Source organism: Diabrotica undecimpunctata, chromosome 1 (genome assembly GCF_040954645.1).
Source record: "Diabrotica undecimpunctata isolate CICGRU chromosome 1, icDiaUnde3, whole genome shotgun sequence".
NCBI classification, from domain to species: domain Eukaryota; kingdom Metazoa; phylum Arthropoda; class Insecta; order Coleoptera; family Chrysomelidae; genus Diabrotica; species Diabrotica undecimpunctata.
Window position 1 is genome coordinate 151,751,310 of NC_092803.1, and position 20,767 is coordinate 151,772,076.

At 32.7% G+C, this 20,767-nt stretch overlaps 1 protein-coding gene across 2 annotated transcripts in view; it reads right to left on the reverse strand.

Moving 5' to 3' along the window:
- LOC140432381 (ATP-binding cassette sub-family G member 1) overlaps nt 1-20,767 on the reverse strand; it is a 176,288-nt gene that overhangs the window by 117,577 nt on the left and 37,944 nt on the right. The window lies entirely within an intron of this gene.

Sequence of the window (20,767 nt, forward strand, 5' to 3'; positions counted from 1 at the left end):
ACCAATACTTAATTTAGGAGTCGTTTCTTGATAAAAATTTTTCATATATTCAGGACATTTATTACATATTGTAGCGAGATTAAATAAAACGAGCGGTTCGAATTTATATAAATATATTTATTTAAAGTTTACAGTTCGGTACTCTCTTATCAACTAACTCACTCCTAAAAACGTTACATATGTATAACAAAGTTACTATGTTCTAGAATATTCTGGCGTTGTCCCACCTCTAACTCGTCTCATCGAAAGAACCATCGAAGACGGGCGGTATTGAAATGTCAATTCTTGTGTTCTAGATTTTTCTTTCTAAGAATTATGACGTATCGGAGATGGGCTATTTCGTTACAATATAGTATAATTAGTCTGTCAGGAATTTGTCAGTATTGATTATAAAGAACGCCATGAACAGTAGGTAAGATTATTCACCAAGAACTAGCTGTTAAACTGGGACTTCTCTAAACCGACCATCTTCCTTATTATCAATACGTCCCTGAGAGAATGCTTGAAAATGACAACTACAAGCTATACTGTGATCGCACTGTGCTCACAGACCAACCAGTGGCACATAATAGACCGGATCGCTTACTAGTTAAGAAACTTACTAGGCAAACAACACTTATTGATGTGGCGATACCTAACACCAATAGTTTACGAGTTGAATACAACGAGAAGATCACCAAGTATAGAGATCTAGAAATATAAATTAGAAGACAATGGAGAATGGAAAGTACCCAGACAGTACCTATTATTATATCTACTACTGGTGTTATTCCCAAAAACCTCCTAGAGAACATAAAACAGCTGAGTTTAAATGGAAATATCTACAAGGCCATGCAGAAAGCTGTACTCCTCGCGGCATCCAGATGTGTACGAAAATTTTTGGGAGATAGTTCAGCATACCAAGTCACCTATGGCTCGATAACACGAAAAGAGTCCCACCAGAACTCAATTCTTTTGATACCGTAGGTATCTGGACCTTAAAGGAAGTGTGAGCCGTATGGCTAAATCTTAAATAATAATAATTTTCTTCTTCAAGCAAAACATCTCCCATACTATTAATACGTCCCAGAAAGTATGCTTAATAATGACAACTTCAAGCTATATTGGGACCGCACCGTGCTCATAGACCAAACAGTAGCACACAATAGACCAGATCTCGTACTAGTTAATAAACTTACGAGACCAACAACAATAATCGATGTTGTGATACCTAACAACAATGATCTGCGTGCTAAATACAACAAAAAGATAGCCAAGTACAGAGATCTGGAAATACAAATAAGGAGGCAATGGAGAATGAAAAGAACCTTCTAGAAAACATAAAAAAGCTGGGTCTGAATGAACATCTCTATAACACCATGCAGAAAGCTGTACTACTCTCGACGTCCAGATGTGTACGAAAATTTTTGGGAGATACTCCAGCATACCAAGTTACCTAACATCTAGGGCTCGATAACACGGAAAGAGCCCCACCAGAGCTCAATCCTTTTGATACCGAAGGTATCTGGGATGAGTGAATTTTCGCCTTAGAGGGAGTGAGAGCCGTATGGCTAAATCTGATAATAATAATAATAAAAAACATTTTTATTTCGCGTGAAAAATACCAAAAAAATTAGGTTGAAGAAAATTAAATTTCAAATATATAAATCGGTATAAGTAAAAATAATGTATTTTCTACTTCCAATAAAATAATTTTCTTTATCTTTTTTAAATCCACGTAAATCGAATGAGATGCTTTAGTTTTGTTATAAATAAATTAGTTTTTATACTCCAGTCTTCAGGGATAAAATATTACTGAACCTCTAAAAATCATACCAACAAGCTGAATTTGTCTAGAGAACTTGATTTTGGAAAATATATTTTGATCAGAGTATCCTATCGATTAAATCAAAAAGCGTTTTAGGTGAAGAGTGCAGTTTTCTTATGCGATTTTTGCATTTTGTAGCAATTGAGATTAGTTTGTATAAAAGTATTAAATAAATAAACGTTGAGCGATCTTTGCCATTTTTTACGATTCTCGTAAGAACATTAATACAGTAGACTCGAGATCGTCTGTCGTTCAGATCATCAAATTAAGTTACTGTACGGTAAAATTTTTCCTTTTACGTACTGTTTTGTGTATTTATTCGAGTTTATTAGTTTCGGTTTCATAATTAATTTTTCATAAGTTGATTTCTGTGAGTAAGAGAGCATCTTTCTGTGCAATATGAGTGGAAAGTGTAAGAGAGTAGTTGTATCTTTGGAAACAAAAGTGAATGCAATTAAGAGGTTAGACACGGGTGAATCAATAAAGAAGGTTGCTTCAGATTTAGGTGTCGAAGAAATAACTGTTGGAGATTGGAAGCGTAAGCGGAATGAAATCGAACAGTGGGTCAACCGAAGTATGAGTGGTGGTAGTCGATTGGCCCGGAAGACTATGAAGAAAGGGGAGCATGAACAAACTTCTGAGGTGTTTTTCTTGTGGTTTTTACAAATGAGAGGATTGGACAGCCCGATAAGTGGTACGTATCAGGCTGCCGATAAGCCCAATACTCCAAGCCAAAGCTATTGAATTCCAGAAGAAATTTATTGATGGAAGAGAAACATTTTCTGCTAGTGAAGGATAGATTTACTTATGGAAGAAGAAATATGGCATCCGACAATTGAATTTTTGCGGCGAAAAACTTTCTGTTGACTCAACTGAAATTGAAACATTTTATTTAAAATAACAAATATTATCCTTAAAGATGGACTAACTTCAGACCAAATATTTAACTGTGGCAGGCCTTAACTTTAAAATGCTTTCATCGAAAACACTAGCTGATAAAAATGAAGGAACTGCACCAGGTTACAAAAAAAAGCAAAGATAGAGTCACAATCATGATTTGCAACAATGCTTTTGATTCATTAAAATAACAAACTCCTTTAATTGGAAAATCCAGAAATCCAAGGGCATTTAAAAATGTCCAAATAAATAGGTTACCTACAATCTGTAGCAACCAACGCAATGCATAGATGGACTGTAACACTTTAAAGGACTGGTTTTTTAATGACTTCATGCCAGTCATTGATGCTTACCTAGTAAACAAAAATCTGCCCCGGAAAGCTTTGTTGTTGTTAGACAGCGCACGATCCCACCCAGATGCGAGTGAATTATTTAGTGGTGACAAAGAAGCTGTGTTCTTTCCACCCAATGTGACGTCTCTCATTCAACCCCTAGACCAAGGCGTTATAGAAGCAATGAAGAGGAATTACCAGCGGTAGCTTCCTCAGGTACTGTTAACTAAGCTGGATGAATGACTCAATGTAATTGTGGCATTAAAGAAGAACACGGCTAAAGATGTTTGCTATTGGACTGCATCTGCTTGGGACGCAGAAGTCGTGGAAAAAATTATTTAAGATCGACAACAAAATACAAGACGTTCAAAATGAAACTAATGACTGTGAAGTTGATTCTATAGCCAGCCTAGCCAATCAATTACCAGTAGAACAAACAATCGGAAACCAAGACATTATCGATTGGATAAATCTAGATGAAGAAATGGAATTGACAGATGATGCAATACAGATGAGATAACTCAAAAGATTTCTCATTCCGATGGATTGAAGATCCTTGAAGCAGCTCTCGAATACATCAAGCAACAAGAAGAATCGACACCATTAGACGTCCTCCTTAATTGACATATATTTAATTCATTAAAATATGATTTGAATCAATTGGCCGTTTTAATTTAGAATCATACGATTTTTTTCTAATAGGGGTACTTCCAAAAGTGAAGTGGAGGTTAGTTAGAACCTGAATTCAAATTGTCATGAAACTTGGTGGTCAGACGTAAAATTACAAAGTATCGCCGAATTTCACATTCATTTATTGGTCTAAAGATATTGGATAGCCCCAAGTGATGCTAATAATATGTTGAAATATATGTAATTTATATTCTTATCTACTTTGCTTAAAAATTAAGAACCCGCCAGTGATACGTACTCAGTTCTTAATTAAGATGTTACTGACAATCAGTAACTGGTAATGGCCAAAAAGAAAAAAATATCAAAGTCTGTACAAGGTTTGTTTAAAAAATATAGTCAGATATAGTGGGTTAATAAAATTGTAATTAATTAATAGTAAAAGTCGTATAAAAAATGCCAACATGTATCGTTATCGATATATTTTTCTTCTCAGTATCTGTCTGATATAATAAGTATGGTGATAGCATGAATTACTATTTTTTATTATTTAGGTCAATTCACCTTTTTTGTTTTCTATCACTACCGCACAGACTCAAACCGTCAACTTTTACATGAACTGCAAGTTTTTTAAGACTAGGGTGAGTCATGAGGAACTTTACATACTTCTACCATATGTAGAGTCCCTCAGGGAGCATATCATGTGGCCACTAAAAAATGTCAACTCCTCTTCTTTATTAATTAACAGGGTGATTTGTGTAATTGACCATTTATTTCATTTTACTGTAGTGTTTATACGGCTCATTTGATTTTTTTAATTTTTGCATGATACAGTACACTACTATCAAGCATTCGACTGGTATTAGCTAAACTAAAAAATTCCAGGACTGGCTTTGGAAAAATTAATTTAGGGATTCGTATTAAATATTAAACCCTGTATATATATTTTTTTTTAAATGCAATAAGTGATTTTCAAACTACATAAATAGCCAATGAAAACGACATATGCGACAATGTTGTCGCACTTTTATTAAATTTTTAGTGAACGATCAAATCTTACCAAAAATAGAACAACCATAAGGAAGTATCAAATTATAAGGTAATTAATTTAAACAAATGTTATAAATTTCAAACATTTTAATTGAAATGATAAACTGAGTCACTGCGCAACAAAAAACAGTAACTACTAACAATAACGAAGAACAATTAAAAAAAAAACTAAAAATATGTACATAGTTATGATAAACCCATAAATTAGAACTGGAAAAGATACAATAATGGTAACAAAATAAAAATAATTCAAAATAGATTTTCGAAATGGAACCCTGCAGCCTGTACACATTTTTGTTGCCGAATTGTTAATTGACGTATTGAATTACGGATACTCTGGGGATCGTTTCTAATAGTATTACAACAATGTATAATTCTATTCGAAATGGAACCCTGCAGCCTGTACACATTTTTGTTGCCGAATTGTTAATTGACGTATTGAATTACGGATACTCTGGGGATCGTTTCTAATAGTATTACAACAATGTATAATTCTATCAATTAATTGTTGTCGGTTATTAATATTCACTGCGTAAACTAGTTGCTTCAATCGTTCCCAAATATGGTAATCAACGGGATTGAAATCAGGGGATCTTGAAGGCCACGAAATAGAACCTGCACGTCCTATCCACCTGTTGCCATAAACATTATTGAGATGTTGTCTCACTGCCAGTAAAAAGTGTGGGGGTGCCCCATCATGCTGAAAATACATCTCTCGGATAGCAACGTTCGCGTTGGCAAGCAAATTCGGCAAAATATTTTGTAGAAAGTTCAAATAGACCTGCCCTGTTAAAGGACCATCAAAAAAGTGAGGACCTACTAATTGGTTATTTATGACACCAATCCACACGTCAACCGTTAACCTTAACTGAGAACGACGTTCTCGAATAGCATGGGGATTTTCTTCTGCCCACACATGTGAATTTCGTGAATTATTTATCCCGTCTCTGGCAAATTGGGCTTCATCTGTAAATAGTGTCCTGTATAGCGTTGGTCGATTATTGTTAATCCATCTACAAAATTCCAACCTATCAATCTCATCTCCAGCATGTAGTCGCTGAACCATTTGAATGTGATATGGGTATAGATTATTTTTTTGTAAGACTCTACTTACTTTTGATTGAGTAACATTGAGTTCTCGACTTACTTGTCTATTGCTTATTGTAGGGTTCATAGTAACGGCGTCCATAATGTCATCTTCCTGCGCTTCATCTACATGTCGCTCTGTTGTTCCACTAGGAAAAGTGCCATTTTCTCGCAAATAATTAAAAACTGACCCAAATGTTGGATGACTGGGAGTTCGACGATTAGGAAATCTCCTGCGATATTCTCTACTAGCAGCCCTACCATTCCCATTACAGAATCCATAAACAAATATTATGTCTGCATATTCTGTGGTCGAAAACTGATGTGGCATTTTGAACGAAAGTAACAAAAGCTCTACCAAAACTAACACAATGTACTTAACGTAGGTATGACAGAAGAAATATGTATTCTTGTACACATAAATAACAATTGATAATGACAATAATGACAATGGGTAAAGAATATCAAGAAACGTCAAACGGTCAACGCCAACCTTCATTTTAAACTTTTTTAGATTTATTTTTATTTAGTACAGTTGATGCAGTGTATTATTATTTGACATAAAATTTCAATCATTTACAATCAACAAAAACTAACACATACAAGAGGTTTGACTTTTTAATCAATTTAATTTATTATTTATCGAAAATAATGCCCCAATACGATCTATGAGTAAAAATTTAAAATTGAAAAACAATTGATTCTATCGTAGAGATAATACAAAGTGACAGTAAAGATGTTAATTTTCTACGTACTAGATTATGTTGTAGGAACTCATTTTAATTAAAATGTTTGAAATTTATAACATTTGTTTAAATTAATACCTTATAATTTGATACTTCATTATGGTTGTTCTATTTTTGGTAAGATTTGATCGTTCACTAAAAATTTAATAAAAGTGCGACAACATTGTCGCATATGTCGTTTTTATTGGCTATTTATGTAGTTTGAAAATCACTTATTGCATTTTAAAAAAAATATATACAGGGTGTAATATTTAATACGAATCCCTAAATTAATTTTTCCAAAGCCAGTCCTGGAATTTTTTAGTTAGCTAATACCAGTCGAATGCTTGATAGTAGTGTACTGTATCATGCAAAAATTAAAAAAATCAAATGTGCCGTATAAACACTACAGTAAAATGAAATAAATGGTCAATTACACAAATCACCCTGTTAATTAATAAAGAAGAGGAGTTGACATTTTTTAGTGGCCACATGATATGCTCGCTGAGGGACTCTACATATGGTAGAAGTATGTAAAGTTCCTCATGACTCACCCTGGCGTATATCTTGCAATTTCTGATATATGCTTTAGTCATGTCAATCGTTTGCAAGTATTGTCGCATGACTTGTCACTGTTTTCCCTGACATGACGTGTAATATATATGCAAAACTATTTTTTGCCTAATTTAGAATTGTTTGGCGTGTTATGGAAATTTCGTAATAACAAATCAATCTATCCTTGAACCACCAAAAATTACTAACCATGTTATGGTTAGTAATTCATTAAAAACTTGTGTATTCGAAATAAAGTGTCAATCATTACTTAATAACATAATATGTTTGTTTTTGTCTGGTCTGTGGGCAATTTTTAATCACTCATACCCAAATTAGATAATCGGTCTCCCCTCTACCTATAATTATTTGGATATTAAGAACACGCAATTATGCAATGTAATTTTATACTATTAAAGAAGGTACCAGTAAGTAGTAGATAAAGATAATTAATATGGAAAAAATATACATACTATTTTACACGCAAATTTCATAGCGGAAAATTTTTTGCTTAATGACTGAATATTCAAGAATGAACCACTTTAATGGCCATTAACTTGTTTATCTTGGTCATCAGCAAAAAGCAATTCCAACAATGAGTACTCTATTCCTATTTGCAGTCACTTTGATCTAATTATTTTATAGAAGGGACGCCAAAGGTTTGTCCTTTTTTAAGTGCCATCTTCGTTAGAGAGGTTGGTAATCATCGTGACCATTTTAATGTTCTGAGCAGCTGTTCTAAAGGGTGTTTTGAATTGCAACCATACAATCCTCTTAGACTCCTCAGCCAAGATATTCGTCACCTTTTTACACTCGTTCTGCCCTCTAGTTTGCCTTGGATTAAGAGCCACAAAGTGCTGTATTTTTTTTCATACTGTTTAAAGTTAGACAAATTGCAGTTCTCTTTCTTATATTATTCTTTTAATTTCTTTTAATTTTTTCATTCTACTTACAACTTAATATTGTTCTGAAGCTATTTTCTTGTGGCATTTTAAATTAATTACTATTTAACTGGGAATAAGCCACAATTAAAGGTTAAAATACGTTTATTGACGTTTCAATTTCCACTTCGGAAATCGTTCTCAAAATACAAACATTACTTACAACTTCGGAAGAAAAGATAACCTAGATATTGAGAATCATTTTATACGTCTTAACATATCAAACGGCGTTGTCGGCATCTTCTTCTTTTTGTATAGACATGACCCTATCTGTTTTTAAATGTGCCTTCAGTAAGTTGTCGCTCCATCGTTTTCGTTTTCTTCCCACTGATCGTCTTCCTATTGGGGAACCGTCTCTTGCACTCTTTCCTACTATATTTGTTGTCATTCGGCTTATTTAATTATTTTATTCCACTCTGTCCCATAGTGCCTTACCACCGATTTTTCTAAGGCTTTTCATCCCTGCTGTTTCTATTGATTCTTTTGTCCTCTCTGTGTGAGGTCGTGCTTCTGCCGCGTATGTCATTATTGGTCTGATTACCGTTTTGTAAATTCTGCCGTTTAATTCTTTACCGATATTTTGATTTCTTCATATCGTTTCGTTCAGGCAACCTGCGAATCTGTTTGCTCTATTCATTTGCTCTTCCACTTCTGTTTCGAGCTTTCCGTAGCTAGATAGTGTGATGCCTAGATATTTAAACTTCATTACTTTTTCTATTAGCTGACCTTCCAGCTCTAATTTATATCTTAGTAAATTTGCTGTTATAACCATGCATTTTGTCTTTTTTGGGAAAATTAACATGTTAAATTTTCTGGCTGTTATATTAAATTGGTGCAGCATAGTTGTACATCATCTTCACTTTGAGATAATATTATTGCGTCGTCTGCATAGCAGATTATTTTTAGTTGTTTTTCTCCCATTTGGTATCCTTTTTTAGTTCTTACTTTTTTATTATTTCATCCATGATCAGGTTGAATAATAAAGGACTCAGGGGAACTTCCCAGTCTTATCCCATTTGAAGCTTCAATCGGGTTAGTTGCTTCTTCGTCTACTTTTACTTTTATTGTGTTGTTCTGGTAGATATTTTCGATGGTTTTGAATATTCCTAGAGGTACCTCTCTTACGTATAATAAGCGAATAACGTCCTTTAATTTGATTCTGTCAAATAAGGTCCATGAAACATAAATATAACGTTTTGTTGTATACTAATAATTTCTTTTGCACTTCCCTTGTTATAAAGATAACGTTAGTGCATGATCTTTCCGACTTAAAACCTTGTTGTTCTTCTGCTAGTATTATAATTTCGTTAAGTATATCTGATATCATTTTGGTTGTTGATTTTAGAGTTGTGTTTAATAAATTAATTTCTCTGTAATTCTCCAGGTCTGATTTGTCTTCCTTTTTGAATAGAGGTATTAGGATAATTGGTCTCCTTTCTGTTCTGTTTCATTCTACTATTTTTTGGTTTAGTTTTTTGAAGATATGTTGTCAGTCCTATTGCTTCATTTGCATTATAACTCTGTCTAGTATATTTTGTAAGTTTTCCATTTTTTTCTATCAGAACTGTATTGTCCGCATACGTGATATTGTTAATATATATATTTACCGTCTATTTTTATACCAATTTTGGCGCCGTCTAGTGCTTGTTTAAATACGCATTCAGAGTATAAGTTAAAGAGCAATGGAGCCATGACACAGCCTTGTAGGACACTTCTTTGCATACGGACGCTTTTAGTAATATGTTTGGGATATTTTATGATTGCTACTTGGTGCCAATATAAGTTTTGAATTATGTGGAGTTCTTTTCCGTCTATAATAATTTTCTGTAGTTCATACAATTTTTTTTGCATATTTGTATAAGTGTATATATGGAATCGTTAAAAAAAAAAAAAAAAAAAAAAAAAGAGAAAAACGTTTAATCAGTGTGTTTTGCCAGTGTTAACTTACGGTGCGGAAACGTTGACCATGACAAGGAGAACAGTTCAAAAGATCCGTGTGTGTCAAAGGGCGATGGAGCGTGCTATGTTAGGCGTTTCACTACGAGACAAGATCCCAAATCGCCAGCTACGACAAAGAACACGAGTGGCTGATGCAGTAGAAAGAGTAGCAACACTGAAATGGAACTGGGCAGGTCACGTGGCTCGAATGACAGATAATAGATGGACAAAACGGATACTGGAATGGAGACCAAGAGATGATGCATACCGAAGCAGAGGTCGTGCACCAACACGTTGGACTGACGATCTAAAACGTTGTCATAGGAATTGGATGCAAGAGGCACATGATCGAAATAGATGGAAAATTATGAGGGAGATCTATGTCCAGCAGTGGATAACCGAAGATTGAATGATGATATATGGATCCTTGGTAACCTTGGTAACCTTGGTTTTCTGTTTGATCCATTATATTCTTTTTCGATCTCTCTTTGTTATACCTAGCATGCATCGCTCCATTGACCTTTGAGTGACTTTGGGTTTCGATATCATCTCTTTCTTTAGTGTCCAAGTTTCGCAGCCGTATGTCATGATTGGTAGTATACACTGATCGAATGCTTTCTTTTTCAGGTGAATTGGCATCTTCGATTTGAATATAACTGAATTTCTACCAAAAGATGTCCAAGCTAGTTTCATTCTTCTGTTGATTTGTGGAGGTAAGGAGCCAGATTTATGTATTAATTGTTACACGTATACATACTCGTCTACTGTCTCAAGTGCAGTGTTGTTTATTATTGCATCTTGGACATCCACTATATCGTTGTACATGGTTTTTGTTTTTGTCAAGTTCATTTTTAGGCCAACTTCAGTGCTAGCTGCATTTAGGTCGCTTATAAGTTCTTGTAGTTCTGCGAGATAATTAGCAATCAGAACGATGTTGTCTGCAAATCTTAGATGACTGAGGTATTCTCCATCAATGGATATTTCTTTGTTCTGCCAGTTCATTTTTTAGAGTTGCAGTGAAGAGCTTTGGTAATATTGTGTCTCCTTGTCAGACGCCTCTGGTAGTGGGAAATTCTGGAGTGTTTTCATAAATTTTTACCTTAGATTTTGGTTGTCTGTATATATTTGCTAAAGTTTCTATAAACGGTTTGTCAATGCCTTGGTTGCTCAAAGCTTCTATTACTGCATTGGAATATATAGAATCAAGAATCTTCTCAAAATATATGAAGATTAATGCTAGCAGTATATCATATTCTTTAGCTCTACTCATTAGTTCTCGAAGTGTATGAATATGATCTATGGTACTGAATCCACTTCTGAAGCCAGCTTGTTCTCTCGGCTGTGCAGCGTCTAATGCGTTTGTTAATCTGTTGTTGATAATCTTTGTGAATATCTTTTATACGATTGGTAGTAGACTTATAGGTCTGTAGTTTTTAATATCCTCTTTGCTACCTTTCTTATGAATGAGAATTATGTATGCTGTGTTCCAGTGGTCTGGTATGCATCTCGATCTTTGGCAGTTCGTAAATATGCCTGCTAAGATTTTCCAAGTTTTATTGCCGGTGTATTTAAGCAGTTCCACTGTTATACCATCTATTCCAGCTGCTTTACCGCTTTTCATTTTTGTAATTATTGATTCTACTTCTTCCGGAAGGACTTCTGGTACATCTTCTTGGTTACTGATTACTTCTTCAAGTGTGTCAGAGACTTTGTATAGTTCGCTGTAGAATTTAGTCACGAGTTGTATAATTTCATTTCGGTCTGTAATTCTGGTGTTCTCGTTTGTTAGAGCAACGAGTCGCTTCTTCCCAATGATTAATGCTTTTCTTGTTTTCTTATAGTTTTTTCTGTTTTAGATTGCATTTTCTAGCAGTCTTTCATTATACTTTCTTGTGTCTTCCTTAACACTTTTCCTTATTGTCTAAAATTTAGTGTATTGTATTGTCTGTATGTTGCTACTTATTTTCATTTTCCTTCTTTGTTTTAGCATTATTTTAGTTTTATCAGACAGTTTACTATGTTCATTTTGTTGTTGCGGACCTCCGATTTCTTTGGCACTATCAAGAATAATTTCCATTACTTGAGCGCTGTCGATTTGGTCATTTTCGACCTTTCTGGAGTTTCCGTTTAGATTGTTAATATTTATATCGGTTACTCTTGGTTTTGTGATTAATTTTATTCTAAAGGTAAAAGAAATAATAAATTAGACTTACTCACAATCAATTTAATTTAACTAATCAGACGACCGGTTTCGCTTTCTACAATATGCAAAGCATCTTCAGGTCACGATACAAAGTTAAATAAATGATGCCGATGATTTAACTTTAACTTTAACTTTGTATCGTGACCTGAAGATGCTTTGTATATTGTAGAAAGCGAAACCGGTCGTCTGATTAGTTAAATTAAATTGATTGTGAGTAAGTCTAATTTATTATTTCTTTTACCTTTTGAAATGGACTCACACAAGCAACACATTCATGATTTTAATTTTATTCTGTTTAGTTTCAAATTTATTTCGCTGCCACATCTTTTATTGTAGCAATCTTGTTGTTTAGAGTGAAGTCAATTTCGTTTTTAATGATTCCATTTGGTGCTACCCAAGTCCATTTTCTGTTTGATTTTTTCTTAAAGGATGTATTTGCAATTGGCATATTTTGGTATTGTGCAAACTGAAGCAATCTTTCTCCCCTCTCATTTCTATCACCGACTCTATACTTTCCCACGACTTGTTCTTTGTCGTTTCTCTTTCCCACTTTCGCATTAAAGTCACAAATTAAATACTTGAAGTGACTTTTATTGTTATTTAATGCTTCAGTTGTTACTGTAGAGTTCCTCTATTTCTTCGTCAGTGTGAGTAATCGTTGGGGCGTAAATTTGTATAATTTGTATATTATTTCTCTTTGATAGTTGTTGTAAGGTTAAGCTAACTACTCTATCTGAGATACGAGTTATTTCTACTATTCTTTGATTTGTTTTAAACCTTAAATTTAATTGTAAAATATAATGTTTATAAAATAAAATAAAGTGCTTATTGAAAATGGCATATTTGCCGAAACGTTTAAGTAAAAGTTAAATAGTTTTATTTACATCAGACCGACAAACCCAGGAAATAAAAAAGTTTCTTTTTAAATATTCACGGTAAGTAGATATTTTTTATCATTTATCATCATATTATAAATTATATTATTGGTTTATTTCCTTTATTCGTATAACAATATACTCAACCAGCAAAATAATTCTCTGAAATAGTCAATGTCAATATTGGTTCTTTTGTACGATTCTGACCGTTTGTCGCTTTGTATAATCACCTTTGTAATAATGAGCATCGTCCTTAAATAAATATTTTTGTTGTAGTAGTGGCACGTCGCGTATTTCTGCACCTAAGACAGAAAAAAGTCGAACACAGATGTAAAATTTTTAACTTACAGAAATTAAAGGATGTAACTACTAGACTACCAGACATATGATAAGAACCGTGTAATATTAACTGAGCTAAATATATAATCTAAATGAGAAAATAAGTGAATATAGAAATCGATGGAATGAACACATTCAAAGAATAGACCAAAGGTTACCTCTAAAATTCAGATTATAAAATTTAAAGGAAGGGGAAAACTTAGATGCCGAAGAAAACCATAAGCGTCCTAAGAAGCCCTATTGAATAATAAGCGAAGCAAAAATGAAGAAGAGAACGACAATTCTGTATTTATACCATAATATTTATGCTGATATTTATCTTGATCAACATTTCATTTTTGATTAAACCAACTAATGACGGTACCGTCACTGGTCTCTTTACTAAAAATCATTCAACATTATTGTCGAGATAATTAGTCAAGATAGTTTGAAGTGGAAGGTTTGAATTTTCATGGCCAGCAGCACTCTGCAAACTAATTAACCAAATCTTCGAATTACGTAAAAACTTTTCTTTAAAAATTTTTCAATGGCATCGAGATCTGGTTATGACCTTTATAAAATTCCATGCGAATATGAAGGAAGCTCGTAATTTATTGCAGTTTTGAACTTAAATATACTACAAAAGAGGAAGGTCAGCGGCTTTGGAGAAATTGATTGTTTAATTTATAAGTAAAATATAAAGTGCAATAAAGAGTTTTTATTGTAAGTATCGTCAGTAAACAAATAAATATATTTTTCTTCAATCACTTAAAACATAAGGTTGTTTTATTTGTCACTGGAGACAAAAAAAATTAAAGTGCACTGGGGATCGCCACTTTATTGTCTTACGTGATAAAATCTTAAGTGTAGTTAATAGCAAACAGTAAATATAAAGTTTTTTATTCCTGACTATTGGTTGTCTTCAGTACGACCAATTTGTGGCATTAAAGTTAGAAGACCCTGATGTGTGAGCATCAATTCGACCCTTCCCCTAAACATCCACAGGTCATAAAGTACTTTTTTCTTTGTGTAAAAATTTCTATTGCTTATCCAGTTCAATGCCTCTAAATAAATTTTTAGAAACATGTTACTTAGAATTGTTAGAGTAAATGTTTTAATTCATCCAGAGACCTACGTGTTTTCAAGTGAATCATGGCGTCGTTAATTTCGAAGAGAAAGGCTCTTACTTTGTAAAAAGATAACGTAATTGAACATGCTAAACAATACTTCTTCTTCTTCAGGTACCATCTCCGCTACGGAGGTTGGCAATCATCATAGCTATTTTAATTTTTGAGGCAGTAGCTCTAAAAAGTTGTTTTGAGCTGCATCCAAACCATTCTCTCAGGTTCTTGAGCCATGAAATTCGTCTTCTTCCGATGCTTCTTTAAAATCTTGTTTAAGGAAAATCTTATTGACTTCGACAATAAAATGACAGAAAAGAATAGAAACGTTCCGTTATTCGTTGATAGCTGCTTTGTCCATAAACCTGACGTGAAGTTGAATAAGGCAACAATATATTTCTTGCCCGTCAATACAATTCACTTATTCAACCTATAGATCAAGGAATAATTTATGCTTTTGGAAATGGAAATGGAAACATGGCAAGAAAAATTTCAGTTTTTTCTGCTTCTCATTGTGATGAACAAAAGTTGACATATTTCCGAAAATTGCTTTAAAAAGTGCAAGTTTTTTAGAGGCAGAAACTATATCATCTGCAGAAAATGGGAAAAACCCAGAACTTGACAAAATGAACGATTTCGTAAAAATTCCATCCAACCGGAAGGCCTGACGGCCTGTTATATTATCAGGGGTTTTCTGAAGAGAACAAAGAATTTTTCTAATTAATTATAATTAAGAGCAACGAGAGTTAAATGTATTTTAACAACATTAATTCTATTGTATCTATGTACTCTAATAAAAAAATATGTACATATCTACATATTGCATGCATTTCATACTTATTTGAGTATTCTTGCACAGATAATGTAATTTGGTTTTTTAATAAAATAGTTAATAGTTACACGATTTTATTATTGACATAAAAAAATATACAACCACATATATATATACGTATGTATGTATAAAAAACACTTTCTGATTGTCAACATATGTGTATTAAAAAACATTTCTTATAACGTGCGATAACAGTAAAAAAAGTATAAATAAATGCTCCTTATAGCAATGTGTCATAAATATAAAGGCATGCCATAAAAGCTTGAATAAAATTCAAATAAAATAAAACTAATCTCTTAAAAAACCTTCAAATTAAAATAAAATATACATTGTATTACAGGATAATTGTTTTCACTATACATTTTATTAGGTACTTCAACTTGGGTTTTCATACCCGCAATATAGTAGTTAAGCTCAGTTGAATCAGTCTAGATTGAGGAACAATGAACAAGCAAAACTCGTTTTTTATTTTTTACCAAGTGGACAATGAACTCCAAATACACCCAGCTTCAAAAAATTCGATCCATGACATATTTCCCATTTATTGCGAGTTTTACAACTTATGAATTAGTTAAATTATTTAAAATTACAACTAATGTTTGTATTTTGAGAACGATTTCCTTAGTGGAAATTGAAATGGCAACTTATGACTTGTTATGTGGCATTTATAAATTTAGAGAAACCCTCGTATAAAAACAATTATTCATTTATATACATAATTTTTAAATTTTTTATGGCGTCTCTTATAAACAATAGAAATTAGTGTGTTAGTCAAATATTTAAGTTTGATAAGTAGTAAGAAATTATTAGGTTATCGTACTAATTTTAACAATCAGACCAATTTGGTATTAAAAGGTTTTCAGTTTAGAATTTTTAATTGTATTAAAATAACATTAACAATAACGGATGCTGTAAGAGCAGTGACTTAAGTGCAAGATGACCGTAGCTAATAATATGCCGGCCAGGTTCTAAGTGTATATTGATCGATTTTTATTATCTTCTTGTGTTAACGAAGGCAGAAATATGATTGTAACTAGGTGGATAATTCGTCGACAACTTCATGAAGTGAATTTATCATCCAGAAGACCAGCGCTATGTCCACAGCTATCCGTGGAACACTACAGAGCTCAACTTGCTTTTGCAAGGAAACATGAATATTGGAATTACGCATATTTGAATAATGTTTGGTTCTCGGATGAGTCCAGGTTTTACTTGACATCGCCAAATGCTCGCGAAAGAATCTGGAGAAGACGAGAAGAATGATTTTTCCAAGGCAATATTGCCGACAGAATAACCTACAGAGGAGGCTCAGTTTTGGGATGGTATTAGTTCCGATGCTTGTACTGACTTAGTTTCTATAATGGTACCTTTCTGTGGTACCCTTTTGCGCCATTCATAGGACTTAATTTTTGTTTTATGGACAATAAAGCTCCTCCCCACCATACTAGAATCGTCAATGAATACTTAAAAGACTTCGACATTGTCCGTATAAATTGGCCAGCTTTTAGCCTTGACCTCAATTGAATAGAATATCTATAAGACACACTGGGAAGACGAAGTTCGACTACCCTGCCCAAACAACTCACCTGAGCCTAGTGTGGAGTTTAAAAAAATGTAGAACGGATTGGACCAACTTCATGTTCAAAATCTAATTACTACATGGCTAAGAAGTATGCAGGTGTTATAAGGGCCCGAAGAGGAAATATAAGGTATTCATAACAAACGACAGTAGCATTATGTTGTTATAACTGTTTTTTATCAACAAATATAATTTTCATTTTGTCAATTTTTGAACAAAGCCATATGTTTTTATAACTAAATAATTTTTTTGCATACATTGTGTTTCTTATCTACATTTAATGTTCCTCCTTAAATCTATGCTCAATTTATAAGTAGCATATCCAGAAATGTGTCTTCTTCTCTATAACATATGCGTGGATCGAATTTTTTGCACCTGCGTGTATTTTGCTTGTTTTTAGACATAGTTTCATTTGCAAAATCGATCTTTTAATCGTGCACTTAATTAAAATTCAATTAATTACATTGACAGTTCTTTGAAAATCTAATGTTTTTCGCTCTTCCTTCTATTGAGAATTTACAAGTGAAAATAAAACCATAGCCTTAATTCTTTAATATTATAAGAAGTCGTTTAGAGTGACACATCTGGTGTCTTTCACCCTTTGTTTTATATTGCCTTTGTTTCATTGTAGGAATGCATAAGTTTTGGCTTTCCAGTTATAGTATTAAGGGTGGAAGTATTGCACAGTATTACTGTATATGAATCAGTATGCAAAGTTAACAAAAATAGTACCACTTTATTTTTCTTTAAGTGCATGAACACTTTTTAATGTTTCAAGGATTGTTAGTTGATACTATTCCAACATTTGTTCATTAAGAGCGTAGGCGCAAAATTTCGAGCCAATGCTTGTTAAATGCATTCTTTTTTTTTCGAATCCTGAGAAAACTAATAAATATTTTTGGAAAATTTAAACGCAGAATGAAATAGTACATTATTACTGAGGGCCGAAAGTCCCTGAAAATATCTATAATGTTTATTTTAATAAGTTACAGGGGTGAAAAAGAATAGAAAATTTAGTGTGATTTTTAATTTCAAATATCTCGTTTCAAAAAACTTTTGTTTATTCTAAGGGACTTTCGGCCCTCGGTAATAATGTAATCTTTCATTCTGGCCCGAAATTTTGCGCCTACGCTCTTAAGAGGTATTGATGTGAACCTTTATCAATTTTTATGTATATATTTAGATGAGTACTTTGAATTGTTTCAGAAAGTTTTTTACCGTAGACTACTGGCTCATTATTTTCAACATCAACTTTTCCCTGATGGCATATCATTCAGCAGATAAAAAGTCATTGAATTTATTCATCATTATTACTACCATTTCGTATTTATCAAGTTTGCTAGCCATGTGTAGGCAGAATGGAAATTTTTCACCTCAGTGAACATCCACAAGCCATAATGTCCATGCTTCCGACAATCGGCACTGTTCTCTATCCAGCTATTGAATTTTCGTCAGGAATTTCCTTTAATACAACGTTTTCTTGGTAGTTCCCTTTCTCAATGTCCATCGGAGAATCCGTGTCTATCCAGGGCCGTACCATTTTAAATAAAATCGAAGGCTTACACGCCCAGTCATATTTAACTGTTTTTCACTGTAACTCAAATACTTAAGTTACCCAGAGGCGAAAAACAACGATATTAGAAACAGGAACTAAAATACTCACCGTAAGACATAAATCATGTGCCAATTCTCATGCCATCTGATATATAATACTGGATACATAGGGATAAAAATAAATCACAAAAACAAGAATGGTGTAATAAGGAATGTCGCAATATTTCAAAAAGAGGTTAGAAATAAAAAGTCGATAAGAACCAATAGAAAGGAATAAAAGATAGAATACAACAAATTAAGGAAAGGATGTAAGAAAAAAATAAGAAAAATTTGACGAACTTGGTTAGATGATAAGATAAATGAAATAGAAAAAGAAAGCAAGAGGAAGAAAACTAAAGCATTCTATAAGAAAATGAGCAAACAGAACAAAACCTTTAAAGAAGGGATAAAATGCATAAAGGATAGAAATAGCAAAATATCAGAACATGACGAAAACCTAGACCTAAATGAAAACGTGGAAGAAGAGGTTCTGATAATAGGAAATCAGCTATAAAAACACACAAAGGAAGTTAAGAAAATTATAAATCTCTCTATAAATTGATCTCCATTTTGGAACCTATAATGGAGATGAATTAGGAGAAAAACTATACTATTTAATATAAGTCATATGGGACGAAGAAAAAAGACCGTAAGAATGCTGCAAAGGACAAATTATCATAATTCATATCATGGGGACCAAAAAGGGACCAACAAATATTGTGTAATAATTACAGGGGACTGACACTATTAAACGCAGCTTAAATCATATAACAACGTCCACTTAATACAACGAAAGGCTGGTCGAAGCGACGATGAATATATTAGAACAGTATCAATTCGAGTTTGTTCAGGGCAATGCCTCGCATACGGTTAAGTAAATTATGGAGGAAGCTTATGGATATAAAATAGAAATTGAACTGCTTTTTATAGACTTCCAACAAGCACTCGATTCAATAAAAGTCGACATTACTGGTAGTTATAAGAGAAATGAGAAAAAATAATAGATTAAGACGAGTAATAAAAATGACAATGAGCAGAACTATAGTAAGTGTAAGAACCCAAGTTACAGATAAATTGGTTATAATTAAAGGTTCTAGACAAGGAGATTCGTTATCAATAACTCTGTTTAATCGTGCCCTGGAATTTATAGAATATATAGAAAATCAACAAAGGTACACTTAAATCGAGAAAAGGACAAATAACAGCAAAAAAAAAAGAGGAAGGCCATATAATACGAAAAAGTAAAATAATAAAGGAAATATTAGGACCGATAAATATAAATGAAAATGAATTTAGACCAAGAACGAAAAATGAGCTGCTAAAATAAATTAAAGAAGACACAGTTTGTAAAATGAAACAGCAAAAAGCAAAATGGCTAGGAGATATATGGACATCAGGACCGTATGTGTCAATGTTAGAATAGTTTAAATAGATACCAACTGGCAAAAGAAGCCGTGGAAGACCATGATCTACATGGTTACAAGTAGTAACAAATGATCTCCACAGAGATGGGACACTACGGCGAAAAGTAAAGAAAATAGAGACTGATCTACCTCATAACATAGATCTAGAGTTTAAACGGAGTAAACCCTAAGGTGTATATATATATATATATATATATATATATATATATATATATATATATATATATATATATATAAAGTATATAATTACCTGTCGATATAGACATCGATTTCACACAAATACCGCCTTTAGTCCGAAAAAAGCTATCACGAAAATGAGACCATTCAACCATAATAACGTTTCAAATACATTACGCGAAATAATTTGGAATTCGCTACCACTTGTTATTTTTGTTTTCTTAATATACAAAAAAAAACATGAAAAGTCTCTTTTAATTTTATTATTAGATATGCACGTGTCTGTTAGTCGAAATATTCCGATTGGGTGATATAATTAGTTATTTGCAATAAATAATGTACAACTATTTGCGCTTATTTAAAATAAAGGGATATATATATATATATATATATATATATATATATATATATATATATATATATATATATATATATATATATATAAAGTATATAATTACCTGTCGATATAGACATCGATTTCACACAAATACCGCCTTTAGTCCGAAAAAAGCTATCACGAAAATGAGACCATTCAACCATAATAACGTTTCAAATACATTACGCGAAATAATTTGGAATTCGCTACCACTTGTTATTTTTGTTTTCTTAATATACAAAAAAAAACATGAAAAGTCTCTTTTAAATTTATTATTAGATATGCACGTGTCTGTTAGTCGAAATATTCCGATT